The sequence below is a fragment of the Bos indicus genome, chromosome 19 (assembly GCF_029378745.1).
Source record: "Bos indicus isolate NIAB-ARS_2022 breed Sahiwal x Tharparkar chromosome 19, NIAB-ARS_B.indTharparkar_mat_pri_1.0, whole genome shotgun sequence".
In the NCBI taxonomy this organism is placed as follows: Eukaryota; Metazoa; Chordata; class Mammalia; order Artiodactyla; family Bovidae; genus Bos; species Bos indicus.
In genome coordinates, this window is record NC_091778.1 from 55,417,710 (window position 1) to 55,442,568 (window position 24,859).

Genomic DNA, 24,859 nt, shown 5'->3' on the forward strand with positions numbered 1-24,859 from the left:
GCAGCAGCAGACAGTTTGAAGTTGTAGTCTTTGAAAACACTAATGATAGCAATAGCTGTCATTTACTAAACTATGGGCTCGAAGACGTTTTCAATAGTTGACCTCAATGACTCCTCAAAACAACTCTGTAGAAATCGACATCATCTGCGTCTTAAACGAGAGGCCCCTGAAACTCAGAGGATCTCAGTGAGTAGCCCAACGTAACACAGACAGTGACTCTTAAGCATGCACTCATTCATCAGGCACAATGCACCCCAAAAGAGCACACGTGTTTGTTGTATGCAATCCAAGAGTGACAGGAACGTGCTTCAGTTTTAAGACCTGACCCTACTTTTTGGAAATTGAAGATTCCAGTTAGGATCATCTCTTAGATGACACATTAGTTACAGTACTGGCACAGCCGCTATAAGACCCCAAAATACAACATCCTAAAGACGATTCTCCCCCAAGTCCAAAGGCTGGCCAGACATCTTTGCTCTGTGAAATTATCTAGGGACCCAGTTCTTTTCATTACTAGAAGAGGAAAAGAGGCACTGCAGAGCAAATCATTTCTTTTTGGTTCGTGCCTTAGAAGTTCATCATTATTTCTGTTTATATCCAGTTAACCAGAATGTATTCATCTCCCCGTTTCTAGACACAACTACAGCCAGGGAAATCTAGGTGTGCGCATCTAAAACTTCTTTCAAAAGGAAGGAGATAACGCCTTCCTGGGGAAAATTAACAAGGTTCCCAGTAAATCTTGCAGAACAAATCTGTTACAAAAATGCCAAATTTTATCCAATCTGTTTTCAAATATAAGATGCACCATTATTTCTTATGCACTAAGAAAGAAAAATGCTGCCAATTTCAGAGATGTTAAAAGTGGGAAAAATGGGTTTCTCAGAATAAATGAAATACAGTGTGCTCCTGAAACAACAAATCAAACCGATCTATCCTATGAAATTACTGGAAAAAAACCAATTAAACTTTAGAAAATAAATTATTATAGTTGCTATAAGATCATGCTTTATGATGATAATATAAATGTACAAATAAATATAGGGAAGCCATAACTACACTTCATAAATTAAAAAAGACACAACCAACTCAATTCTATGGGAAAGTCAGACAGCTACTTTCGGAACACATGAATATTTTGGAACACACAATTTGCTAGCAAAGGGTGCTGTGAGGGCACGTGAGGAGGAGGGGTGGGTGCTGGCCGAGTCAGGAAAGCATGGGCGGTTTCCCGGGGAGGTGAGCTAAGCTCTGAAGGATAACTAGCTGGACTGGCAGGAGAACAGCACGGACGAAGCTCTATGGTGGGAAGAAATGGAGCCTTTGAGAACAGCAAGATGACTAGAGAGCCCAAAGCATGGGAACAATGAAGAAATGGCTAAAACAAGTCTGGTGGGATAGACGTGGGTTAAAGTTTTTGGTCTTATTCTCAGAGCAAGAAGTTAACTGAAGAATTTTCAGCAAGAGAATAACAATCACATTTGTGCTTTACGAGATCATAAACAAGATAAACCCTGGAGAGGGACACACTAAACTGGAGGTGCCTGAGCATTAAACGGACGGGAGCTGGCAGCTCAATATATAATTCTGGATTCAGAGGAAAGATTTGGGCTGGAGAAAAATCTGAGGAGCTGCCAATGCAGAGATAAATCAAAACCACGGCCAGAGCTAAAACCAGGTCAGAAAAAAACTTCAGGAACGTCAGCATTTAAAGGTCAGACTTAGGAAGATGAGACTGTCAATCAAACACCCACCACTATTGACGCTTCCATTATTATTAATAACCGGCCACAGTATGTCAGACTGTTTTAGGTAAAAGGATATCCAGTGAACAAGATACATAAGCTTCCTCTTATTAAGGAGCCTACAGTTCAGTGAGTAAACAAAAAGCACAAGAAAAAAAGATAATTTCAGTTTGCAATAAATGCTATGAATAAAATTGGCACTGCAACTCAAATTCCATGATGGCACTGACATCAGTGATGAGATTTCCAAAATGAGGAGCAACTACTGAGAACATTCCAGACAAAGGCTAATCTTCCTTTGACTTACATGAGAATTGCTTTCCTGAGGAATTCAGATATATACTACAACAGCACACACAAGAAACTGAATACATGTAAAATAGGTTCTGTGAGAAAATAAAACATGTTTTCCCCCTACCTAAACATCCAGAAGCCTATCCAAAGTCATGGATATGGGACTGGTCCAAGGACCACAGAACGCCCAGGACCCTTGGTTCATAACCCGCTAAACACCACTGCACCTGACCCCAGACACGCCACAGCCCTAAACACATCTCCCTGTTTCCAAATGCCCCCCAAAGGGGTCGGTACCCCCCCTTTTGAGAACCGCTGCTTTAAGGCAACAAAGCGCACAGGAAACGGAGATGCACTGAGGTCTCTGTACTAACGAATTCTAGTCTGTAGACACTTCCGTGAAGTGACAATCACTCTTTTTCACTTGATAGGTAACAGATGACCTTTGAACAACATGGTTTTGAACTGCACAGGTCCACTTACATGTGGATTTTTTCCAACGAATTCATACTATAGTACTACATGATCTGAAGCTGGTTGACTTGAGGACTGGAACCTCCTATACAGAGGGCCAACTGCAAAGTTACACACCAATTTCTGGCTGTGCAGAGGACCAGCGACTCAAACCCCGCACTGCTTAGGGATCAACTGTATCTGCCGTGTGCCCAACGCTCTGGTCCCTGCCTTCTCAGAGCTTACATTTTAGAAAATTGTAATAAACACACAACTACCTGAAATGAAGATGATCCAGAATGCAGCTCTTATATTTAGTCAACACACCCTAGCATCTCTCAGGCAAAAGTACAAAGAGTTTCCTTGAAAATTAATGTTATTTTCTTCATTAATTATCTGTAGTCATTTGTAGGCACATGTACCGTAGTAGAGATTTAAACATTCAGCACCCAACAGGTGACATCCAACCCTGAAAAAGCAACTGTGTACTTTCAAATCACACTGAAAAAAGTATTTATGGTCTGAAAAACAGTAGCACCTAGTGGAAAAGATACTAATTATAACCAAACCCTTTTGGACTCTAAATATGCTCAGAAAGAAAAGGAGGGAGCTGTGCATTTTTAATCAGGGAATCACTAAAATACAGGAGTGACTGCCATTGAGAACAGACTCGCAGATGGGCAGATGCAGAGAAGAAATTCTGATGTTGGGAAGAAGATGCAATAAAGAATAAAGAGTTGGTAAATACTTGTAAAAATAGCACAGTACCACTGGTATACAGTTGACCAGTCTTAATTTGCATTCTTAATAACCCTTGGTTCAGTTCATGGAATTTTCTAAACTTAAAAAAAAAGGATTAAACAAGCTTCACAAATGTAATTTTTAATGATAGCATGATATTTTCATTGTATAGATGGACCATAGTTTTTCTTAACAGTTTTCCCTGTTATTTATTTAGGTGTTTCCTTTTTATACTACTTTCATCACTAAACCTCTTTTGTGTAGTTTGTTCTGTATTTGTGATTATTTTCTTAACAGAGATTTCCAGAAGCAGACTAAAACAAAGGATATAATTAAGAGTTTCAATACTTATAGCCAAACTGTCATCCAAAGACATTTTAATAATTTTTATTTTTATTAGCTGACCACAATATATCCTCGTAAGCACTGAGTATTATAATTTTTAATCTCTGTAAATTAGATAGAAAAAGTATCTCACTGACCTTAATTTATAGTTCTTTGATTACTGTTGTTTAGTTGCTAAGTCATGTCTGACTTTGCGACCCCATGGACTGTAGCCTGCCAGGCTCCTCTGTCCATGGGATTTCCCAGGCAAGAATACTGGAGTGGGTTACCATTTCTTTCTCCAGGGGATCTTCCTGACCCAGGGATCGAACCTGTGTCTCATGCATTTGCAGGTGAATTCTTTACTGCTAAGCCAGCAAGCCTGGTGGCTTGCTTATTAATGGACACATCTCCCCACGCTGTTACTCAACATGCATGAATTTTGTTTTCTGTGGACTAACCAATTATATTTTCTGGTCTATCCCTTGGGTTCTTAATGTGTTTTGTCTTTATCATCAATTTGTAAGAATTTATATATTAAATGGATTAAATTTCTATTAATAAAATAAATAAAAGTTTACACCATTTAATTTTATTATTAAATGCTGTGAACGTTTCCCCCATTTTTAGTTTGTCTTTTAAATTTTTTTAGATTGGAGTACGGTTGCTTTATGATGCTGTGTCAATTTGTGTTGTACAGCAACAAAGTGCATCAGCTTTACATATACACACATCCACTCTTTTGTAGATTTCCTTCTCATTTTGGTCATCGCAGAGCACTGAGTACAGTTAGTTCCCTGTGTTCTCACTAGTTATCTATTTTACACATAGTCGCATATATGTCAATCCCAGTCTCCCAGTTTGTCCCACCATCGCTTCCCCCTGGGTAACCATAAATTTGTTCTCTACATCTGTGACTCTGTTTCTGCTTTGCTAATAAGGTCATCTGTATCATTTTTTCTAGATTCCACATATAAGTGATATTAAATGCCCCAGTAGCATCTAATGCCTTCCAAGAGTTGCTTTTTATGTTCCACCTAGCTCTTTTAGGTCTTGGCAGCAGGGGTAGTCTGATACAGCTTGTCTGCCTTAGCCAGACGCAGGAGTATCTCAAAGGATACTGAATTTCACTCAGTGACTTTCCAGGTAGTGATTAAGATAATCGCTAAGGCCCTGGCAGAGAAAGCACCAACTACTAACCACCAGACCACTAGGGAATTCCCAAGAAAGAATTGTTAACATGGTTGAAGAGAAGAAACTTTCTGGAGAGAAATTCTTCCATAATTGAAATTTCTTCTTCATTCTATTTGACTTTCTGGCTTCTTAGAGGGTTCTGTAACCACTTAAAAAGTTAAACTCTTGTCTCAGCATGAGGTTGAAGCTCAACAAAAGTTTCTTTTTTGACCTAAGAAGCTGTCTTTTAGTTTTGTATTAATACCAAGGCATAAATAAGGGCTTCCCCAGTGGCTCAGCTGTAAAGCATTACTTGCAATGCAGGAGACACAAGTTCGATCCTGGAGTTGGAAAGATCCCCTGGGGGAGGAAATAGCAACCCGCTCCTGTATTCTTGCTGGGAAAATCTCATGGACAGAGGAGCCTGGCAGGCTACAGTCCATGGGGTAGCAAAGTCGGACATGACTGAGCGCACAGGCATAACTATCTACTTTTCTTTAGTTAGGAAGTTGCTTTTCAATACCCAAAGCTACATTTTCTGGAGATTACAAATCTAAGATATTAGTGGAACTGAAAAGAGGATATTACTGCTCACTCTCCTCCTCATCTTTCTCTCTTTAACATACCTCTAAAAGGAAATGAAAACCAAGCTTTGTAAGTAACCGAGTGACTGTCTATTTCTTAGGTATCTGATTTTCCTGAACAAAGCTCTACCACCTTGTGATAACTACATGCCACAGGAGACCGAGTTACAAGCACTTCTGGAACCCTGAATGGGGCTTCTCTGTGTGAAATACAGTGAGTTAAATGGACAATATGATCATCAGAAGAACAAATCCTAACAGTCTACAAAGAACACAAATTCAATCTCTATTCCATGCCTTTTGCTTAAGCAATGATTTTATAGGCCATCCACAGATCTCTTCAGGATTAACCACCCTTCCCATACACACCCTACAAATCACACTGAAGTGATTACTGTGATAGGGTTAAAACGATACCACCCTCTAGAGTTGAATCACTCCTTTGAAATTACAGTAATATCCATTCACACAAATGTGTGAATTTGTCATTCACACAAATGACAGCACAAATGTGTGGTAGTGAGGAATAGATTTTTGCAAGGCTAAATACAGGGAAGATAATGTGTCAAATTTATACACTATTTTATTTAATCTGGATAGTAACACTGTAAGTAAGCATTACTAGCCACTTCTTCCAGATGAGCCACGGCTGGGGGGGAAAAAAAAAAAAACCTAAGTCACTGAGCTAATAAAGAGACATTCCCAGAAACCTATCCCAGAATTAACACTCCCAAGACCATGCTTATACCAGTGGTCCTCAAATGCTGGTTATCAGTTAACAAGAATGAACTGCACATATTTAAAGCAAACTATTCAATAAAATTTGATATATGTGCACACCTGTAAAACCAACCCCATAACCAAGGTAACTCCAGGTAATACCACAAAAAGAGAGAAAAAAGGATAAGGACTATTTTTCACAAAGTCACATTCAGTTAATTTATAGGATTCTCCCCTAAGATTGTGTTTTCTACTTCTTTGCATGAGAATGTCTTTTATTTTACAAAGTAATAAGAGCGGATGCTGGTGGTTTTTATTTGAATGTCTTACATGGCGTGACTAAAAGATGGCAACCATATGTTGACTCCCACTTCTCTTGTTAAAACTTTACTTGTGCATGATGTCCCAATATCTCCTAACCACAGTGCTTTTCTATATGTTCAAAAAAACAGATTTTAGCCCCCAAAGGAAATAATTGATTAAATAATATTTGAGATAATTACCTTCCTACAAGAATGACAAACATTTCAAAACCTGCTGTGTATAATAGCTACCTTTATGGGTAAAACTATAAGGAAGTCATCCCCATTCCCCCTATCACCATTTTCCAGTGGTCACATGGTTTTTAAATTTTGCTTCCCACCACTCCTACCAACAGACTTCAAAACTTAACATCAATAGATAGGCTCATTGCCTTGATCGTAGGGGTGGTTTCAAAGGTATATACATATATAAAATTTTATTGAAGGGTAAACTTCAAATTTGTACAGTTTAATATATGGGGGGGGGGACACCTTAATAAAGATGCCAGAAAAATACCCTCACGAGGGGTATTAAGGCATTTGAATCTTCTGATACATACTATCATCTTCACTGTCTGTAGGCATCTGTACTCGTCCTCACTAGCAGCACATGAGTGGAAGATTTTCCTTTCTTATTCTCCTTTGGATTATATTTAAACTTAGCCAGATGGAGATGTTAAAAAAGTTCTAGTATCTTGAATTTGCTTTTCTTTGATCACTGGCAAGATTAAGTTTTTAAATGCTTGCTTACTAGTCTGTTTTTATCAATTGTCTTTTCCTTTGCTCCTTTTCCTATGTCAAAAGACATAAAGCTAGTTTTCTTTGGCAACCCTTGGGTGTGAACTCAGGACTGTCTGATCTTATGGAAGGCACACCACCTCTTTGGATCTCAGTTTTATTTTTTATAAACCCTACGATCTGTGAATTTTAAACAGCTGCAATTAGTTAAGACTCACTCATGGAATGCAACAGATATACAAGATATAATGATGGCTAATAATATTTTTGTCACTAATCCAATTAACATCTTGACTATAAAGAACATTAAATAGCGATGGTAAGATAACCCCAAAATAAAACCAAGCAAAAACAAAACACACAAAGAACAATTCTCATATTTTAATAAAAAATAAGGCGAAAATTCTGATAGTAAGTATATATATTTTAATACGCATTGAAGCCTTAAAATAACATCTTCTCACTTAAAAACTGATTCACAGTAAATTTAGAGTTGTACAGCCATAACCATAATCTAGTTTTCAAAAGATTTTATTACCCACCAAAAATCCTTCATGCAAATCCCCATGCTCACCCTTAGCCTCAGACAGCAACTAATATACTTTTGGATCCTCCAGATCTGCCCTTTCTGGAAGTATCACATAATGAAATCTGGCTGTTTTCATTTGACACAATGTTTCTGAGATTCATCCACACTGTAGCATGTATCCCAACTCCATTCTTTGTGTGGCTGAATAGCACTCCACTGTATAGACATCCACATTTTGTTTAAGCATTTACAAAAAGCTGATGGTTGTTTATAGGTTGCTTCCTCTCCTGGTTATTACAAACAACTTCATGCTTTTGAGTGCAGATAGACTTTTATCTGTACTGGGTAGATATGTAGGAAAGGAACTACTGGGTTATACAGTAAATTTATGTTCAACTTTTTAAGAAACTGCCAAACTGTCCCAAAGCTGCTGCAACGAGCAATTCCCACCATCAGCAGATGAGGCTGCCCATTGCTTCACACCCGTGTGATTGTCTGTCCTTTTGATCGCAGCCTTTCTAGCGGACATGAAGTGGCTATGGTTGTAATTGTCATTTCCTCTATATCTAATGATGTTGAGCATCTTATGTGCTTATTAGCTATTTGTATATCTTTTTTGGCGAAATGCCTACTGAAATCCTTGTCCATTTTTTAACTCGGTATTTTGTCTTATTAATGAGTTACAAGAGTTGTTTTTTAATATATTCTGAATACAAGCTTTTTCAGCTATTTGATTTGCAAATATTTTCTTTTAGTCTGTGGACTGTCTTTTCATGTTCATAATGACATCTTTTGAAGCACAGTATTTTTAATTTAAAGTCCAATAAAGTGAAGTCGCTCAGTTGTGTCTGACTCTTTGCGGCCCCATGGACTGCAGCCTACCAGGCTCCTCTGTCCACGGGATTTTCCAGGCAAGAATACTGGAGCGGGTTGCCATTTCCTTCTCCAGGGGATCTTCCCAACCCAGAGATCGAACCCAGGTCTCCTGCATTGCAGGCAGCCAAAGTAAACTCTTCTTAAAATCCAATATATTAATTTATTTCTTCTTGAATCATGCTTTTGGTGTTTTATTTATGAACTCTTTGTCTAACCAAAAGTCTTTAGGATTTTCTTCTGGGCTTTGTCTAACAGTTTTATAGTTTCCGTTTTTACATTTAAGTCTATGATCCATTTTGAGTTCATTTTTGTGTATGGTGCGAGGTCTAAATCACCTTTTTTCTTTTTGGCATATGGACAGCCAACTGTCCTAGAACATTCATTCAAAAGACTATCCTTTCCCCTACTGAACTGCCTTGGTACCTCTGTCAAAAATCAGTTCAAAGGTTTATATCTTAACACTCAATTCTGCTCCATATGTCTGCCCATGTGCCAGTATCACACTGTCTTAACTGCTTTCACTTTACAGCATATTCTTCTTTGTCTGTCTGTTTCGGCTACACCACACGGTACATGGGATCTTGGTTCCAAGACCAGGGATCGAACCTGTGCCCCCTGCAGTGGAAATGCTGAAGTCTTAACCAGCGGACCAACAGGGAAGTCCTCCTGTATAAACTTAAACTGGAGACGTTAAGTCCTTCTTTTGTGTTTTGTTAAAATGAGTTTGGCTATTCTACGTCTTTTGCATTCTCACATAATTTTAGAATCAGCTTGTCAATTTCTGAAAAAAAGTTTTCTGTGATATGAATTGAATTTAGGGAGAACTGCTATATTAACATCATTGCATCTTTCCATCCATGAACACAAACTATTTATTTCTTTAATTTCTTAATTATTTCTTTAATTTCTCTCAGTTGTCTTTTGTGTTTCACTTTTTTGTTAAATTTATTCTCAAGTATGTAATTCTTTTTGATGCCACAGTGAAACTGTTTTCTTAATTTCTTTTTCAAATGAAATTTGCTAGTTTACTAGTATACAGAAATACAAATGATTTTCGTATACTGATCTGTATCCTGTGACCTTGCTCAACTTGTCTCCTAGTTCTAGTACCTGTGTGTGTACAGATTACTGTATGTTTTCTACATACAGAAGCACACCATCTGTGGATAAGGACAGTTTTACTTCTCTTTTTTCTAATATAAAGGGCTTCCCTGGTGGCGCAGATGGGAAAGAATCTGCCTGCAATGCAGGAGACCCAGGTTCTATCCCTGGGTCAGGAAGATTCCCTGACTCCAGTATTGTCTGGAGAAGTCTGTGGACAGAGGAGTCTGGTGGGCCACAGTCCATGGGGTCACCAAGAGTTGGACATGACTGAGCAACCAACACTTCCACTTTTCCAATATAAATGCCTGGCTCCCCGCCTCACCCACCACCACCAATTTTTTAACCTGCCCAGGTTAGAACCTCCAATACAATGTTGAATAGAAGCAAATCTTGCTCCCACATTTAGAAGAAGGCATTTATAGTTGCTCATACTCAAATATGAATTAGTTCCTTTTATTTTTTTCATTTTTCCTATACACTATTTATTAAGTTGAAGAAATTATCCTTCTACACCTTATTTGCTCAGAAGTTTTTTTTTTTAATTTTTAAAGATCATGAATGGGAACTGAATTCTGTCCAATGCCTTTTCTGTGTCTATTGCGATGATCACGTGGTTCTATCTTCGATTTTACCAATATGGTATATGACACCAAGGGATTTTAGAATGCTAATTCAAGCTTGCAATCTTAGGATAAATCCCACTTGATCATAATCCTTTTTATATGTTGCTGGTGGACTTGGCTTCCTAATAGTAGAAAGATTTTTGTGTTTACAATGATGAGAGATATTGGGCTGCAGTTTTATTTTCTTATGCTGTCTTTGGCTCTGGTATCATGGCAATACTGGCCTCAGAATCCGCTGGGAAGTGTTTCTTCCTCCTTTATTTTCTGGAAATGTTTGTGAAGGCTTTGGATTAGTTCTTTTTACGTCTGACAGAATTTATCAATGAAGCCAAGATGAGCTGGGCTTTTCTTTGTGGCAAGATTGTTAATTACTAATTCAGCTTCTTTTCTTGTTATATGTCCATTCAGACTTTTCATTCTTGAGTCAGTTTTGGCAATCTATTTCTAGAATTCTGTCCATTTCACCTAAGGTGTCTAATTTTGTTGGCACAAAGTATCAATCTAAGTTTTGTAAGATCAGTACTAAGTCTTCTCTTCATTCTTGATTTTGGTACTTTGTATCTTCTTTGTTTTTTCTTGGTCAGTCAGTCCAGCTACAGGTTTCTCAATCTGTTGATATTTTCAATTAACTAGCTCTTGGTTTTACTGATCTTTCCTGTTTCTATTTCACTGACTTCTAATTTTTATTTCCTTCTTTTTGTTCACTATGGGCCTAGTTTTTGTTCTTCACTTTCTGGACTCATAAAGTAGAGGTTGAAATTATTGCTTTGAGAGCCCTCTAATACAGACATTTAAAGCTATACAATTCCTTCTTAGCACAGCTTAGCTGCTCATCATCACATGGATTTTGATAGCTTGTGTCTTCTGTTTTAAATTCAGTTCAAAGTATTTTCTGACTCTCTCTTGTGATCTCTTCTTTGACCCGTGGATTACTTAGAAAGCTCCTGTTAATTCACTATGTACTGTTGTTGTTCAGCCACTAAGTCCTATCCGACTCTTTGCAACCACATGGACTGTAGCCTGCCTGCCAGGCTCCTCTGTCCATAGGGTTCTCCAGACAAGAATACTGGAGTGGGATGCCATTTCCTTCTCCAGAGGATCTTCCTGGACCAGGGATCAAACCTGTGTCTCCTGCATTGGCAGGCAGATTCTTTACCACTGAGCCACCAGGGAAGCACCCCCACCCCACCCCCCTCATTACTGTACATGGAAAGAAAGATGGAGCCAAGAAGGACTCCAAAGATTTAGACTGGAGTAATTGGAAGGATGTAATACTCTCTCAAGTAAGACAGGGAGGAGTGCAGGCAGAGTGGACATGTGGGCAAGAGCAGGAGTTGGGTCCTGACGCTGTAGGGTGAGGATATGGAGAAGGCAACCAGATATGCAAATACTGAGTCCTGGGAGCAGTCCAGGCTACAAAACAAAACTGAGGTGTCTTCTGGGTCTGTACGGTATTTAAAGTCACAGGACTGAATGAGGTCACCAAAGGCGTGAGTTTAGACAGAAAGGAGAAAGTTTACACAGTGAACTCACAGACGGTTTCATGAAGGAGACAGGTGTTAGGTATGTTAGGACATTAAGAATTTGATCTGGCAAGCACAGAAGTCAATTCAAGCTTCTATAAAGCCATGGGTGTGAAACAAATGTTATCACATGATAACAAGTCATACCTGTGACTAATGGTGGCATTAACAACAAGATAATGATATCAAGAGACCCAGGTCTCCAAACAGACATGTTACAATATAGATATATTATTAAGCCAGGCTTACTACATATATGTTTGCTAAAATTATAATATCATTAAATTATCCATGTTACAGAAGAAGATCTTTACCCATACGCTTCTCTGCCATTCTCAGCCATTTCGTATGTATCTCTTCTGAACACTGTGACATGAAAGTAAGGAAGCAAAACTGTTCTCCCTCCAACCAGCGAACCAGATAAAACAACAAAAGAGAATTCGCGTACTCCAAAGCAGGCATATGAATCTCTTCACGTTCTAAGTCTGTAACGGTTTGCAACATTCCTTCAAACATTCTGTGTTGAAGAACCAGAAGAAAGACACAATAGAGAAGAAAAATGGGTCAAATGAGGAAACTGCTTTCCAACTGAAACATGAGATTCAATAGGAAGTATTAGGAAAGACAGTTATCACATGCTGCTCATATATATCAAAGGCAGCTTACTGCTAGCTTACCCTGTTAATAACTAAAGCACTCTAGTAGCAAGGTGACACAGATTTTTATAAAAATGTCGTCTCACTTTTAATAATCTGAATCAAAACTATCACAGAATCCCTTTAAGTAGGCTTAAAATTTTCAGTAATGTTAATTTTCAAACAATGCTTTAAGAAAAACCTGCTGCTCTGGCAGGAAAGAAGTAATCCGTGAGATTTCATGAGATCTGCATTTGTCTTGCCGACATGCTCCTGCCTCAGCCACATTCTGGATGTCAGAGTTAGAATTCGGGGAGAAAAGAGAATTTACTATCAGGTTTTTCAAACAGAAATAACATTTCTCATAAGCACATCAAAGTTGCTTTTCTTTCAATATACTTTTAGAGCCCAAAATGATTCTATTTGGGGCTATGATCCCATTAGACACAGGTAATTTATGTTAACATGTGATGGATTTTTAAAATTAAAATAGACCAAATGCCACACATCAAAATTGGGGCCCAAAGACCTCTTGGAGAATTGGGAAGCCTGGTGTGCTGCAGTCCATGGGGTCTCAGAGAGTCGGACATGACTGAGTGACTGAAGTGAAGATCTTCAAAGGTAATAAAAATCACCGTGTCCATCTGAATGAGGGGAACAACTAAACAGCATGGTCACAGCAATCAGGGAGCCGTGCCCTCTCCAAGGTGCCCTGGTTTCCTCATCTGCTGATGCGAATGAATTAGGTAATAAATTAAGTGCCTGAACTTGGCATATGATAAGCACTCAAAAAACTATAGCTATTATGAAGTCTGGAATCCTTTCTCCACTTGTGAGTTTATATCCTCAGAGCAAACAGGCTTAGCAAAACAACAATAGATCGAAATGAAAGCACACTGCTCATCCTATTGTCTCACGAGAGACCTTCACTGCCACCTCTGAGATGCAAAGCTTCAGGCGAGAAAATACTAAAAAATACAAACCCTAAAAACATGAAAAGAACAAATGAAAAAAAAAGAGGAGGGGTGTGTTATGGGAAAGACAAGTATCAATAAAAAGCAAGAAAAACTTGAGAAATCCTAAAGGCTGAATTCTGAAATCAATGTTCACTAATTTGAGATTTAGTTGAAAGAGCACAAGAGAAAATCCCATTTTCTTAGGCCATGGGATCTACATAACCAAAATTCTGCCATCAGAGGTTAAATAGAAGGCATGTGTGCAAGCTAATTAAATAGCCATATTTAATAACTGTGTTAAAGGAGTACTTAAATTACAAGTCAACATAAACTAATTTCAAGAAAAAGAATTTTCAATATCCTTCTAAAATTCGATCTGACTTCCAGAGTCCCCCTAGAGGAGAACAGAAAAATACATCTAATATATGCTAACCAGACGTTGTGGATTGGCCAGAATGATCCTATTAATTATAACACTCATTTTTCCAATGGCTAATATCTAATGATAGTCACCTTATCTGTGAAAGGCAAACCAGGAACTATACCTAAGGTTCAAATGTCCATAAGAAATATCACATATTAATCTTTAGAATTTGGCGGCGCCCAGAGACCTGAAAAGGTAACTGCCCATCCCTATAGGCTCCCACAGACAACACGGTGCACTGAGGATGAGTAAGATTTTCTGGAAATACTGAAGATTTGTTTTCTCTCTTTTTTCGGTCAATATCCCATATCTACAAAGTTTACAGTGTATCTGGGACTGTTATATAAAGTCTGAGTTAGGATATTTTTTCGGGGGTGGTACTAAGAAAATTCGATTTCGTTGAGAGTACTCACCATAATTAACAGCAGAACCCTATTATTACATGGCTCATTACATACTGGGATTTATGCTTGTGAGTCAAATCTCTATACCAGAACCTCAAACGATAAACTCTCCTAAAACTGCTATATTATGTGCTTTCTCCAATCAGCATTTTAAAAGGACTCACTGTTATGTATTAAATCAAACAGTTTTACCATTAGCTTCTTTATTTACTTAATTTAAGGCCTCTCTCAAACATCCCAGGAAGAGCAGTGAGCCCTCTGTGTCTGACCTCTTAGAATTCTTTCCAACAGCCCCACACCAATCATTTGGTATTGTTTTGTCCTGCTGACTCTTTCTAACACCTTTTCAGTTTGACCCTACCATTACGCTTGTCTAAGCTCGCATCACCTTCCACAGACAACCACAACAGCCATGGTTTTTCATGCTTCCAATCTCCCCTCCAACCACCTGCTTGATGCAATTTTCAAATCTACCATTTGGTTCAATGGCATGCCCATCAACAACCACCAAAAGCTCCTAACCAGCCAAAGAATGGAGATGCTACCCATACAGCCCCTTCTAAACTTCAAAGTCAACATACAACCTCCACTTACAGCTAGGTCTCAGGGTTCACTTACTCAATAAAAACACTGGGCTCCAGCTGCTATGGTCAGGTGCTTGCCGAAATGGTCCCCAAACATGACTTGCCCATCTGTCTCCTTGTAGAATATCCCTTCCATCCATCCAAATGCTACCAGTCTTTCAGGGCCCACTTCAAGTGAGGTCCTGCCTGACCATTGTGACCCACGTGTTCCCTCCCTCTTCCGAGTGCCTGGGCACTCTCCTTCTGCATCCCCAAGTCCCTCTCACTGAATGACACTATACGGTGGTACTGAAGGGAAAACAATGTTCGGTGGTCATGTGAGTGGGGAAGGCTGATAAGGCTAAGGAAGATAAAAATTCCTTCTGCTGCTGGACTTCTCTCATCATTCCATGTGCTAACGTGCAGCTTCACCAAAGGAGATGCAGAACACGGCTACGTAATTACACGCCACGATGGACTGCTGTGAACTCAGGAAGCTTCACGACATTTAATTGCTATCTTAGTTTTTCGCTTTGTTGTTTTTACTTGTTTGGTGCCTGTCTCCATCACTAAGGACACCTCAGGGAGGGCAGTGAGAGGTCAGTCTTCACTGTGGCCACTGAATAGAGAAGGTATTAAATTTTTGTGGAGTAAAGGAGGGACTGACATGAGCAGGCTTGGGCTTTAGAAAGCAGTTCTAACTTTGGCATCAGAGAATCCAGACACATTATCAAGGCCCTGACTTGGGGCAAATTATTCAACTTCCATCAGCCTCAGCTTCCCAATCTAGAAAATGAACACAATAACAGTAGTTACCTTACAAGCTGCTACTGAGGAATGAGTAAACACAAAATGTATTGGTGGGACACAGACCAGAGGAGAGAGACTAACTAAAAAGTTATTCAAATAATCCAAGCTATTTATCCATGTATGAGGGCTGTGAAGTGGACTGTCTGAGTGTAAATTCTGGCTGCACTTTCTACAAGCTGCAGGATCTTTTACTTTCTTCTCCGTCCTCCTTTCCTCCTCTGAAAAACAGAATTTAATTAAAGCAACCATCTTCTGTGAGGGTTATGAGGATTAAACAAGATAGTAATGTCACATCCTTGGCACACTATCCCAGAGCAAATGCTCAAATGTTAGGTGGAACTATGTGAAGATTATTTTAACACTGAGACCTGGCTACCTGAGAGGATGCTTCCTAACCCCCCAACACACACACACACACACACACACACACACACACACACAGACACTTCTCCACCGTCCTCAGTGACTCCAATGTATTTGCTTCCACACAGCCTTCACTTGTTTCCCTCACCTACCCTCAAAACCTCATTTAAAACATCAGCCTCCAGAAGAGGGAAGCCTATTGTTATGAATTCCCTTCCTACACACTCTTTCCCCTCCCCCTCTGCAGGTCATACACAGTGTGAGAAGACACAAGGTAATCAAAGGAGTAATCCCACCTCCCCTCCCATTCCTGATGTTAACATCTGTTCACAGCAGCAAAGGCTGGGGAGGTGGTAAGTTTTGCCTCTGCTGCCATTTGCTTGTTTCAGACCTTAACTTTAATTCCTGGGGGCTATCTTAAATTATCAATTTATTAAAAGAAAAATTAAAGAGAAATTATCTTCGGTAATGAAAAATAAACTATGCCTTTAGGCTCAACCCAAGCAACTGATTTTCGTTGTGAGAAATCTTATCCTTAATAAGCTCGACTGTACACATAAAATGCATCCAGCAGCACACACACTCCCGACATGAACTCCGACACTAGCCAGCCTGCCCATCAGTAAGAGACTCAGCCACAGGTAGGGGTTATCGGCTACTGAAAACAGTTTGACTTGATGTTGTGAAACTGTAGGTTTGCATTTCAGGCCTTCAGAGGTAGGACATCACAAGGATATAAGTGTAATAATTTCTAAAACATTCTAAAGAAGGAAAACAGAGAAGGTCTTTAGATTAAAGGGAAAAAAAAGAACTGTCCAGGTGTTAGTATTCTAGGGGATCACAGGGGATCATGTGCATTTATACAAATAGATGATGTTCACAGAAAATGCCCTAACTTTGCAACAAAGATGAGCTGACATGTCTGTGTACTCTTCCATTTTCATATTTTTGTACAAAAGTTGTTTTTAAAGTTTTGTGTCAAAAATGGTTTATGAGGAACTAGAGTGGGGTCTGAGCCACAAGGGACCAATCTAGCCCACAGGTTCTCTTCTCTGGAGGACTGACTCCATGGGACTCCCTCCTCTGGGCCCTGTGTGCAGGGCCCAGCAATCCGATGTGTCTTTGGGCAGGTCGTTCCCCAGCAGGAAAGAAGTACCGTGACAAGGAGGTAAACAAGGAGAGGGAGACCCTGGGACGGACAACCCGCTGCTCATTTCCCACAGCAAATGTTAAAATCCACTGGCCTAGAAGAGACTGATTTCAGAAGCTGTATTCTTGCCCACCCTTAACCATTACTACATCTTAGAAAACCAAAGTCCCAAGGCGGGGCTGGAACTCAGAGAGCCACACAGAATATTAAGAGTTCAAAACAGCAGTGAGCGCGGCTTTCCCAAGGCCATTCCTTCTGTTGTGGTCTGCAGCCATGGAGGGCTCAGGAGGGTGCGAACCGCTATCTGCGCGGCAGCAGGGCCGTTTTATGGCTGGATGCCCAGATTGTCTAGCTCTGCACACAGCCCTATAGGCTTCTGAGGGCTGCAGAGGAAGAATGCATTCTTAACAAACAGCTCACCATCCCTGCAATAGCTTCTTCACTCACTGAAACCATCTGCAGCCAAGAAGAGAATTCACTTTTAAACTCCAAAAATGGCACAAAGGGTCTGAATTGTCACCGTGCTTTTCACGTGCATCTTTCTCATGTCCCCATTGGAGAAGTGAAAAATTCAGATTTCATTTTTCATATAATTTGTACAACAGAAAAGCTACAGGATTATTTTAATCAAGTTGTTCAAACAAGTTCACTGGGCAAGAATTACACATTTTTTTGTTTGAATGTCACACATACAATCTCTACAAAAGATTTTATAGTTATTTCCGATAACAAGTAACCTTTAAATTTTTAAGTAATTATATTCCTGAAGAGAGCTGTGTATAAGTTACCTGGTTCTTTAAATGTTTATGATTGAGTACATCTTAAAGAAAGCTTATTGTATATTATTTTGCAAAGTAAAGAATACTCTCCTTATGAGTGCACATTTAAAAGCTAATTTGCTCAACTCAATACTCTGTAATAACCTATATGAGAACAGAATCTAAAAGAGTGGATATATATATACATATACACACACAGACACACTCACACACACAACTGATTCACTTTGCTGTATAGCAGAAACTAACACAACACTGTAAATCAAGTATACTCTAACAAAAATTTTAAAAATGATAAAGCTAATTTGTAAAAATGTAACTAGTCATGATTAAACTGGCTTAAAGCAAGAAAATCTGCGAAGTGTCCTAAAAAAAAAAGCTGGTTGCTGGTTCTCATTTGATATTCTTCTTGCTTTACTCAAATATATGACATCTTCAAAGTTATATGACATTACTCAAAGTTATTGAGATGTTAACTGTCTTAATCAGGCAAATAATATCTAGTCACCTTCACTATGAAGCCAGTTATCAGACAAAATAAACCATGGTACCAATACTTTTCAAAAAGACTTCCTTACATCAAAAAATCAGAAGACCCTCTGAAATAAAGCTGGATAAAAGGTAAAAACCCATTTAATTGTCTCAAAATCAGGAGTAAGAAGCCAAAACAGTTTCAGTCAAAGAAAAAGAAAAGCAAAACAAACAGAAACAAAGTTCCCTGGTTCTTCCCCTTATAACCTTCCAGGCACTGCCTGCTCAGGGCCCCAGCTCCTGCTCCCGGAGCTTACCATCTTCCAAGGCCTTTTATAAACCTGCCCCTTGTCACCTCTGTGTTTCTCATGCTTTCCACACAGGCTTCGGTTGCTCTAAGTAATCTTTGCTTACTCCATCCCCAAATTTTAATTAACTCATATGCTATTCCGATATATAGAACAGCCTCAGACTCCACAGCCAATCTATTTTCTTTCTTATAAAATCTTCTCAGATATCATCTTTACACAATAAACCTGGACTCAGAGGTAAATATTACTGAAAACATATGCATACAATCTCATGGATCTAATTCCTACCAGGGAAGGTTAAAAAAATAAACCATAAAATAGTCTTTAAAATGGCTCTAATTCTCTAAATATTAAGTTGTTAAAGAAGTTATATGATGTCATAGACATTCTATATGCTCAAATCAAATAACAGAGAAATAGACTTTCCCTAGTAATCTCTTTCTCTTTTAGATTTAAAATTAGCATCACATTCTTGAGTCAACCAATAGTAAATTTACATTCAGGACCTTATCACCCCCATTTGGAGTTTGGGAAGTAATGCAAACATCCATTCTCAGCTAGTACTGTAGGAATTTTTATCTTCCATTTCTTTCCAACTGAAAGCTCTCTTCACTAAGGAAAAAGGCTGCCTCCCCCCCCCCCTCCCCCCCCCCCCCCCCCCCAGCCCTGACCTCCTCCTCCTCCAGCATGGTTTTGGAAGTGAGCCAGATGACAGCATTTGGAAAAGCACACATTTATCTCAGTAAAGCCGGCTGTTTAACAAAAAGGTGGAGGAGGTGAGAAATACTGTAATTTAAAGTTTCCTATATCCCCCCTACCCATGGTTCAGTTATATTTTAATCACTGGGAGTCAAATGAAACAGTTCGCTCTACTTTCCCTTATAATCAGCACTCTCAGGCAACCATTTGTTCCAAAACTCCTAAGCCAACTAAGTATAAACATAAACCTGTTACAAAATAATCTTTGTCAAAGTGTTACAACATATGCCACTTGACAAACAGCAACAACAATAAACACTGCAAGGAGGAAAACCTAAAATCAACACTTACCTGTAACCCAAGTTACTACTAAAGTATTTCAATGCTAGAACCAGGACGAAATAGTTAGGATTAAGTCTTATTATAGCCTCAGTATCAACTTTTATTTAATTTCACATCTTAATAGTAAATCAGATGTACAAGACCATAAGGTCTTTGATTTGAACAATAAGTATGAAAGATAAGAAGAGGGCTTTTCAAAGTAGACCCACATAATAACATCAGGTCTGAACATATACATACATGAATACACACACACATATATATCTGGGACTCGTATCCTTTCTACTTCTTAACACAGTACTAGTGCTAGCTTTTAGAAATTATTCTACATCACCATAAGTATAATTTAACTGAAACAATACTTTTACTATCACCACTTTCTGGGCTATCAATTTCTATTGATCCAATGTGAGAAAGACAAAAAGATTCTAAAACGTCTATTCTTATGAAAACACAAATATTAAAAACTTTCTGTAGGAGAAAACTCTTTCAGTATCGGTGAACAAAGTAATAACTAATCAGACAATTATCATCTGTTTAAACACCAGTAATAAAATTAATTCGGATAATATAACTGGGCTAGTTCTTAAAACCTCATTTTGCATCACTTCTCCCAACAAAGCATCCTTAGGTGTGCCACACTGAAAGGTGTTCAAAGACCTTCACCACTTCCGTGATTCTGGAATAAATTTCTTCAAGTTGCCCTCTGCCAACCAAGTTCATCTGGTCTGGAGCTAAATTTTATCCTTTATTCTTTCACATACTATTGAAGGAAGTATGGAGTCCATGCAGAGAATGGTTGCACCCCCTACACATTCCAAACTGGCCACCGCTGTCTTCTAAGATCACTCAACCCACATTTCCAGTGTCTCAACTCATCCCCATAGTTACTCAATTCTAAATGTAGGAAATAACTTGCATAAAATAAGCCTCCTGCGGGGTCAAATTACACTCAGAGACGTAGCAGTCTCTACACAGCCATCATCTAACTGACCACCTACACCGCAGGACACCGCGGTGAACACCGGATTCAGGAGAAAACATGAACCTCAGCAACACAATGGATTAAACCAGCCAGACGCCTCCAACTTGCAACTAACTCCTTAAATACGCTTAAGTTGGACATCTGCAGAGCACCATTTTGAGTTCAGAATCTGCAGTTCATGCCTAAATATAGCCGAGCAGACCACTCAAATGGAGGTTTGATCTGCCAGAGGTAGAGGTTCGAGACAGTTGCACTCATTTCGCTGAATCCCTGAGACAGTCGAGCGCCCAACACCGCTAGAGGTGCGGCCGGGATCTGCGGCTCCTCCGCCCCCGCCCCGCGACGTGGAGGCAGCAATCCTGCATCTTCCGTGAGATTCCCAAAACTGCGTGTAACCTGCAAGCGAAAGATTCTCCACCGAGTTAACGCGCAGGGAACCCTTGGATCCACATCTGCACATTTAACAGATACGAATCTATTAACGAATCTCATCCACGAGAAAAAGGTGCAGACGAGGCGACGCACGAGTGGAGGTGGCCCCCGAGGCGCTCCGGTTCCGCGCTCCCAGAGACGGGCAGCTGCGGTTCGCCTCCCGTCCCTCGTGCGCATCGCCCCGCAGCCTGCAGCGCCGCGAGCAGCCCACCTGATTCCAGATCCGCGGGAGGCCGAGGGGCCCCTCCATGCTAGCAGAAGCACGCCCGCGCTTGCTCTGAGCCCCCCACTCCCAAACAACGGCGGGAGAGGCCCCACACCGAAAACGCCCGGGTTCGTGCATGCCATCAGAAATGCAAAACCCGCGCGGGCGACTGCTCCCGGAGAACCAATTCCACCAAAGCATCGTTTTACGCACACCACACACGCAATTGCCGTGCGGATCGGACCGGGCACCGCGAGCCTCTCGCCCTGCGCGCGCCCGCACCCGGGCCCCGCGCAGCCAGCAGTTCCTCCCGCCGCCCCGCGCTGCGCATCCTTCCCGCCGGGACCCGCGGCGACCCCTCGCGCTCCGGGCCCGGCCGAACAAAGGCGACGCCAACAGCTCCGCCGGCTGCGGCGACTCGGAGGCCCGGCCCGCGCTCACCTGGGCTCCGTCCCCGGCGGCGGCGGCGGCTCCTCGGAGGGGATCCGGCGGCGCGGCCCTGGCGGCGGCGGCAAAGAACACTCCGACGGCCGCCCCGGGGCCTGCGGGGCGCTCGGGCGGTGGGGGCCCGCTCAGCGCCGGCGCCGCGGGCTCAAGTCCCGGCGCGGGCGGCGGCGGCGGCGGGTGGGCGGCGGCGCGTCCCGGCGGGTCCAGGTCCGGCCCCGGCGACGCCGCGACGCGCCCTCCTCCTCGCGCCCGCAGGCGGGACGGCGGCTCCGGCGCGGCCCGCGATCCGAGGTGGCGGCGGCTGAGCTCGGCGCTCTGCGCTCGGCCGGCTCCGCTCCCTCCGCCTCCGGCTCGGGCGGGCCCGCGGCGGCGGCGGCGGCGGCAGGAGCGCGGCGGGCGCGGGGACAGCCCTGTCAGCGGCGGTGGGGGCGGCCGGGGCGACGCTCAGGGCTGCGGGGCAGCGGGGCCGGCGGCGGCGGCTGCGGCTCCCGGGGCCGTCGCGCTGAGGTGCGGAGCTGCCACCGCGGCCATCTTGTTGCTCTAACTGACAAGAACCCCCCCTCCCCCCGCTTCAGCCAGACGGGGCGCTCGCGCCCCCTTCCCCGCCCCGCCTTGGCCTCCAACAGGAAGTCGTCCCGGCCCCTGGCACGTGACTCCACCGTATCTGCATACCGGAGGGCCAACTGGCCAATCGGCGCTCTGAACATGAGCTCCGCCCCCGCGCGCCCCTCCCCGGCCCATTGGCTAGTTCCAGCCAAACCACACCCCCTCCTCCCCCTCCCCTTAATACCCGCCCGAGCTGTCTTTCCACAGACCGCGCGGGGAGCGCGCCAGGGTACGAGCGGGTACGCGCTCCGTGTCGTCGGGCGCGGGCGCGTGCGAGTCCCTGGGGCTCGCGGTCTTCTTGGGGTGCGTGGAAACTCACGCAGCTTCCTTCCTCGTCTGAGGGTGCTGCAACTTCACATTAGAACGCTCAGCCGTGAGGTGAGGGCCCGGCCGTGCGCGTCCGCTTGGTTCCCCCAGCCGGCCCCCCGCGGCTCTCTAGCCAGGGTTTTGCGCGGTATTTTCACTCGGCGGCGCTGGCCTTGTATTGCAGCGGAGCTCGGCGGCCGCACTGGCGCGCGTCCCGCCCGCGCCGTGCACACGCCCTGTACCGTGCACACACACGTACACGCGCCGGCCTGGGCCAGGGAGCATCCTGCTCGCTGCGCGCCTCCCAGGCGTCCTCCACTGCACAACCGCTCCCCCGGGAGCGCCCTGCTGCGAGCCAAACAAGCCTCGCTGTGTAACCGCCCCCGGGAGACATCCCCTTCCCGGGAGCGCGAGTATTCTGCCCCCACCGGGCAAACTGCTGTTGGTCCGAATCCCGGACGCTCCGGCTCCCGCACCCCAAGGTTCCTTCCCGGCTCTCTGCACCCGGTAGCGGTCCTCCATTCCGCCGCTCTTCCCATACACTCTAGTCATTAATCGTGGGTAAGATCAGGAGCGATGTGCAATTTAAAAGTCACCTTTTAACTTTCGGTTCAAGTCACGAGAAAATATTGAAACCAATATTTCTCTCTATTTTCATGAAGCGTGGTGGAAGCAGGCCAGCTTTCCGCTTTGTGCAGTGGAGGCTCCGCGGTGCTACTTGAAAGTTGTTCGTGTTGGAGGCCATTCCCTGTCTACGTGTCCCCATCTTGAAGAGCAGATAATGACACGCTACTTTCGCAGTGCAATTTTATTACCGCAAGAGTCTTGCTTTGAAACGTCCGTGGATGAAAGAGACAACAAATTCCCCGCTCTCCTTTCCCTTCGGGGTCCCGTGAGCTAGGCGCACTCCTTTCTTCTTACTGCCATATTTTAAGCTCCCCGGTAGTCAGAGTCACAAACCGCGCTCTAAAATCGTCTTCAAATGTCTGTACTGGGTACTTCCCCTGCTGAAAACCCACATCACTTAGAAGACTCTGATGTCAGCCCGAGTTGATATAGAGACTTCTGCCTTTTCCATTCAGCGTTTTATTTACGTTAATTTTGTTCTTGACTTCCGGAGAAACCTTCATCCTTTGTAGTTCTCAAAGATAAAGGTATCACACGCTCCAGGAGGGAGCGCAAAATAATATCTTCAAAATAGTTGGCATCCACTAAGATTGCTAAATCAGTGAGGAATTCAGATAGCTCGGTGAACCCATCATTGCAATAAGCAGAACCTCTTTTGGAAAACTGAACCAAAATTGAATGATTTAATTTTTACCCCTGATGTTGAATTTCTGATTGTAACCTCTCAACTTTTCTCCATCTTCTTTTTACTGTCCCCCTCAATCAGCTAAACCACACAAAATAATTGTCCTCTCGTTACACTATAAACACCTGGAGAAAAGGCCACACTTACTTGATCATAGTTTCTGACCCCAAAATTAGACTCATGTGGGTCTGTAACAATAGAATTCTCAAAATTAGGACTGATCCAGGAACATTGTGGTAGATCATAGCCATGAGTGTAGAGATTGCAGTGTCATTTCTCAGGGGCTATTTGGGCTGAATAAAGTCTGAGCAACCCCCAGGCAAAGTTGTAAAATGAGTCAGTGCATATTTGGGGTCTGTCATCCCTTTATCAGCCCTGCCACTACCACCTCATGACTAAGGTATCGGTTGCAATCTATAAAAATGGGCAACCCCCCATAGAATTACATGTAAAAAGATTAAATATTTAGTGCTGCTCTTAAAAAGTCAAGTTGTTAAGGACAGGTGGAGAAGACCTAGCTGGATGCATCTGTGAGAATATAAGAGGCACGCCTGGGATAAGTGTGTGGAAGGTTTGGAGATGAATTTCCATTCCATTCAAAGAAAAATCATAAGTGTTGTCCATAGAAACTCTAGCTTGAAATGTAACAAGATCTGTATCTGGTTTAAGCAGAAATCAGGGTGATCACATCCTCATCTCCATGGATATTACAGAATAAATGATTGCATGGGTCATAAAGGTTGAATTAGCTCGTATGTTCATACATACATACATACTCAGTCATGTTCGACTCTGCAACTCCATGGACTGTAGCCTGCCAGGTTCCTCTGTCCATGGAATTCTCCAGGCAAGAATACTGGAATGGGTTGCCATTTCCTTCTCCAGGGGATCTTCCTGACCCAGGGATCAAACCTGTGTCTCTTGCATTGGCAG

At 42.3% G+C, this 24,859-nt stretch overlaps 1 protein-coding gene across 9 annotated transcripts in view; it reads right to left on the minus strand.

Moving 5' to 3' along the window:
- TNRC6C (trinucleotide repeat containing adaptor 6C) overlaps positions 1–21,834 on the minus strand; it is a 115,456-nt gene extending 93,622 nt beyond the window's left edge. For all 9 annotated transcript variants that reach the window (XR_011562156.1, XM_070773986.1, XM_070773982.1 and 6 more), the window contains exon 1: positions 21,697–21,834. The gene's annotated coding sequence lies outside the window, so the exon portion shown is untranslated. The remainder of the gene's footprint in view (positions 1–21,696) is intronic.
- Between the last annotated feature and the right edge of the window lie 3,025 nt (positions 21,835–24,859).